We start from the raw sequence: 5,989 nt of genomic DNA on the forward strand, positions 1-5,989 counted from the left end.
ACACACACACACACACACACACACACACACACACACACACACACACAAACATTTTTCTTTCTTTTCTTTTTCTTTTTTTTTCTTACTCGACTTTTGGAATTTACCTAACTTAAGATGCAATCCTAACCAGCTGTCCTTTCTTCCAGTTAGAGAATTTAAGGGCTCTAGTCCAGGAGTCTGGTTTACAACTCAACTGTCGGGGGTGAAAATTTACCCCTTAGGCTTGCTTTCTCACTTCTGCTTTGAAGATCTTAATTAGCTAGTTAGCTGCCTCAAGTGTAGGTGACAGACAGGTATCCCACTTCTGCTAATGAGGCCTGAACTACTGGCCAGCAACACATGTTTTCCTCCTCATGCAGAAAATAGCCAGCGTGGTTTTTGACTTTTCTGCCTTTCTACCCATTGGATCACTATTGACCTAGAATTTGCTCTTTCTATGTGGCAGGGGTATGTCCTCTGCTGTTCCCTAACAGTCTCTTCCCCTGATTTGCTCCAGGCTGATTGTGCTTCTGATGCATCTCCTGCCTCTAACTACTCTGATTTACCAAGTATCCCAGAGTGCTGAACTCCCCAAAGCTACCTCCTATCTTCACTACTTATTTGCCCTTTTTGAAGAACTACATACAATGAAGGGGGCAGCTTTGCTCTTAGGCCTTTTTTTCTTATCAGATCAGCATGTTTCTTAAAGGAAAACCTTTAATTTAATTTAAATATTTAAAAGGATACCCTTTTAAAATAATCATTTTGAATATATAAACTAAAATATGCCAACAATGCTTAAAAAGCAGTTTTTCTCTACCTACCATACTTCTTGGCTCCAAAAACCATGAAACCGTTAATTTTCTGTGAAATATTGCATGTATATCAGGTCACCACTTCCATACAAATATGTAACAGGACTAAAGGCACCCAAGAGGAGTGAAACATGGATAAGAGGCCTTCTTTATAAGAATAAACTAAAATAAGTACAATTTTGGGGGAAAGCCTAGGGTTGGGCATGATTGACTTCATATTCTATAAATTCAAGAAAGGCAGGGATGAGTTGAATACAGACTTTCACACCATCAACAAATACTAAGACTGGAGGTGGAGGTGGGGAATAGGGTGAGCAGGGACTCTGGAATAAGAACAATACCCTTAGGAGAAATAGTATTAATTGATATTTTGTAGCCTTTGTATACATTATTTCATTTGATCACAGAAATTTTTTAAGTGCTAATCCCCTTTTTATAATTGAGGAAACTGGCACTCAAATTAAATTACTTGTCCAGCATCAAAAAAATTATAAATACCTGAATCTGGATCTGATCCTGGGTTTTCCCATCTCCAAATCCAGCACTACATTTAGTGTCTTTCATTTAATAGGTCATACATTTGAGGAACTTGTTTCTTAAGTGATAGAACAGGCATACATTCATTCATGACTCATCCATGAACAACAGCTAGAAGGACCTAAGCTAATTTTCAAGGTTTCTATCACTAACATTAACCATACTTTTCCAGTACCTATCTTTTTGAATACTTACTTGTGATAAAATACTATGATTGAAAGTCCATCATTTAGAGAACTTTCAATAAAGAAACTCTCTTGACCAATCCAGATTAAACCCTGTTCTGCTATTTATAGTCTTAGAGATGCTAGGGTCATTGAGAGGCTAAGTACCTTGTTTAAGACCATGAAACTAGCACATATTAGTGACAAGCCTTGAACTCAGATCTTCTCGATTCCAAAACCGGTTCTCTATCAACTATGACATGCTGACTCTCGGTAATAACATTGAAAAGTGTATCATTTTTAGAAGACCCAAAACATCAATTTGATTAAAAAAAAGAGGTCCTTAAGAAAACTTCTGAACATCTTCATTTCATTTCTTCATGTCAGGTACTCTTCGGTAACTGATAGGCAAAAAATGCCTCATAGAGGAATACAAAGAACTCCAAGTTAGGAGAACTGAGTTAATGTACTGAATTTGACTAGGGATTTATTAAGTTTAAGGAGTCTGTGGGATTTTAAAGTGGAGACCACTAAGTAGTTGCAAATGTAGATCTAGAAAGAGATTGGGGCTTGGCATTTTGTAAATCAGCTAGCTAAGGGACAGAATAAATATATAGAGTAAAATAGAATTGGTCCCACAACACTGCTTTGGGGGATTATGATACTTAGGGGCCAAAATGAAGACAAAGAGAGAATGAAGGATTCGGCTATAAGAACTATCAGTCAATCAGAAATGAGTGGAAAGGTGCAGCAAATGCAGGGTCCAGAACCAAAGGGACAGTGAAGTATATGAATGGAGCTACCAGCATACGGTGTCACATCAACAATGTGAAACACGGTCAGAGGCTGCAGAGAGCTTGAGAAGGATGAGGGCATGGATTCCTTTGCTAATCTCCTACATGACCTCTAATGTCTAATTTATCTGATATATTGCTAAATCAACTTAAATAAAAAATTTTGTTTATCATTGCATTTACCAGTTAAAATAATAAATGTATTGCAAACACCATATTGGTACTCTAAGACACAGCAAATGACTCTAGCTTTCTAACTTTTATTTCCCTATATTCCCCAATATGACTCTTTAACTACAGAGAGGCTAGGGGCCTTAATTATTTTCTACAAATAACTCATCTCCACTTCTATATTGCTGCTTTGCTTACTAAAAATTCCTTCCTTCCTTCCTCCTTTTCCTTTCAGATCAAAATAAAGAAATCTCAGTTCAAGTTCTCAACCATGGCACAATAGCTACTTGATCCTGGGCAAGTCCCTTAACCTCTCTTTGCCTTAGTTTCTTTGTCTGTGAAATGGGCATTAAGATAATACTTAACACACAGGGTTATATTTAGAATAAAATGATATTATTTGTGCACTGTGCTATAATATTAATCATAATAATAATTGACATTAACTATTACCAATAATTACACTCTACAAGATAAAGAGGTAAAGCCAAAGTTGGAAATTCAAAGTTTTAAGTATACATGTGATTTAGATATTTCTTTTCTCACCAAGAAAATTATTTGTTTTCAGTCATACAATGAACTACTCTGTATGCTACAAACTGAGATGGTTAGGATAAGCTTGGGGGGAAAATTGTGCTGTAAAACACTGATATAATACTGTAACCCTTTTGCAATATCACAAGATATCTAGAATAAAGATTCCAAATCTATGTATGTTCCATAGAGGTGTCCATGTGAAAAACAGAACTAGTATTTAGAATTAGTTACACATCCTATGCACTCATGCATTATTCATTGTCTGCACAACATCTCCAGTAACACATCAATAAATTGAAAGAGATTGTTTTAAGTTTCTCCCTTAACATTCTTGGAAAAACTTGTTTTGTTTCTGATGAAGTCAAATATGTATTAACAAGTGAATAAGAACCAAATTATGCCAGTACATTGATGATTTTTACAATTATTTTATCAGAATTTTTTCATTAGGCCAGTCAGCATTTAAATTATGACATATAGGTTGATAAAACAGACAATTCAAAAGAAAATTAAGATTAGAAGCAATGCCTAAACCCTGAGGCTAGCTCATAGCCATGGAAACATAAAAGGAAAGTAGCAACAATATGCATTCTTCCATTACCAAAGAACCTTTTGCCTTTTATCACTCCTATAAATAATATTTATTTTAACAACTTTATCGCCTTCTTTCCATTTAACAAATTTTGACAGCTGTGGAAAAAATTGTCAAAAGGCATGACATGGTCAGAAACTACAACCTTTGAAAGACCCTCATGGGTCCTAAGTATATGATTACCCATCTTCCAAATAATACCTAATGGTACATGGACATCACAGTAAGCTATTTGGGTTTCAATATCTGTTGCCTTTTAAAAAAAATAAAATCAGGTGAGATATTAAGTGTTGTATCCTAATATCAGGTAGATATATAGGTGATGGTTCTGTAAGAATAATATCCTTCCTGGTGGCAGATAAGTGAGCATTTATAGGTGAATAGGGTAGGGTTTGATAAATCATCTTTTCCCAACAAGGGAATGCCCTGCAACCACTTATTTACCTCATGTAGGTGCATACTTTGTTTCTGACCAGTAGTTTGCTATCCGTAGAAATATCAAATTTTAATTTAATATTTCCAAATAGAAAGATCCATAGCCTGGCAAACATGAGTATAGGAGGACAAAAATATGGATAAAACTTGAAAAAATATATAATGAAGATTTCCAAATCACTACTTTTCCAAATATTCAGATATGTAACAGATAGACAAAGACAAAATATCTGGATGGTTGACAGACAATTTTTTTTCCACTTTGATGTTTGGCATCATACTGATACTGTGACGGATATAAAAATCAGATTTCTGATTATACTGTAAGCCAAGTGGCATGAAAGCAAGTCATTTTTTCCCCAATCTTTTTTACACAGTATCTATTGCTTTATTTTGCCTGCTTCCTATAATGGCATCTCCTTTGATTCAGCGATGCTGTTTCACAATGTATGTTGGAAATGAAATGAAGGATCAGAAGAAAATGACAGGAAAGATAAGAGAATAAAAAATAACAATATCTGACATTTACAAAGTACTTTAAATACATTCTTTAATTTAACTTCACAATAACGTTGTGAGGTAAAGCCTGAAGGTATTATTAGATTCATTTTCCATATGCAGAGCCTGAGCTTGAGAAAGGTCAAGTGAGTGGCCTAGGATCATAGAGTAGGTATGCCTCAGTCATTAGTTGACCCAGGACTTACTTAATTGGAGTCCAGCATTGTGTTTATTAAACATTTTACAAATGGAGGAAGTTCCTGCTTGCTGTCTGTGTGAATTTCTCCAAATGCTTTACAATCTTATTTTCTTTTCTGTTGTTAACAGGTTGCTCATTTCATTTATTTTCAAGTCTCCTACAGATCTTATCATGCATTTTTTACAGATATTACAGATGAGAATTGAGTTCTGCTATGGCTATTATAGAGCCACTTGTAAATTCACTTTCCTTTGGCACTCAAGAGACCAGGCCAAGTATAAGCTGTGTTAGTAGATTTGATTTCAGAAACCAAGCTCCTGTATTGAGTTTGGACATTCTTCTGTGGCATGCCTGGGCATAAGATTCATGTGCTTTAGGCAAGGGACTCAGGGATATCTTGCTGCCTTTTATGCTATTAGAGAGCATGAGCATTAACAAGTAATCAGAAATTTAAAATAAATAGTTACTTCAGGAGCAAAAAAAAAAATATAACCAAAAACCTACAACCAGGAGAATTATATCAGTTTTTATAAGCAGTTTTGATAAAAATTGTGCTAAGATATTGGACATCACATTGCTTTCAATATATTCAGCAGCATGTGTGCAAGCAAGAAAGCATTGATGGCCTTTATAGGGATGACATTCTTCCAGGGGTACTGGATAAAATGTTTCTCATATCTTGTCTCTTTCTGACCATTGGGGAAATTAATTTACAATCTCTGCATCCTCTCACACATCCCCTAGAAACTAACAATAAGGAAATGAGATTAGAGTGTGATATGTACAAACATGGTTATAAGATCCATGATACCATGATGTGAGATAAGAGCTTTGCCAGAATTCTGTCAACTGTTCTCTACCTTACTGTTACGTCAGATGCAATAGATGGGTAGTGCTTTTTTGTGTTGGTTTTCTGGTTAGAAAATTATAATTTAATTAATATGCATGATTTAATACCTAAAATAATCTAGTTGAGACCATTCCACTCCCTTCACCCCACCATATTCCACTCCCATGTTTAGAGTTGCCTTTCCTGTTACTAATGGTCTAGGTGGGAAATTTAAGGCCTGCATTTGGCCATTTGACATCCCACCCCTGAAAGGATTTGGTATTTTAGAATTATTTGTAAAACCTTGAACCATTCTTCAGTGTTTTACTGCCCTGACTGTATGTACTACTGACAGGTAGCAATAATCACTATATTCACAGGAGAGTAAAGAAACCAACTAGACTAGAACAGAGCTTATGTGTAGATGGTACAGTGGATG

Source organism: Vombatus ursinus, unplaced genomic scaffold, assembly GCF_900497805.2.
Source record: "Vombatus ursinus unplaced genomic scaffold, bare-nosed wombat genome assembly UNPS02007612.1, whole genome shotgun sequence".
Taxonomy (NCBI): Eukaryota; Metazoa; Chordata; class Mammalia; order Diprotodontia; family Vombatidae; genus Vombatus; species Vombatus ursinus.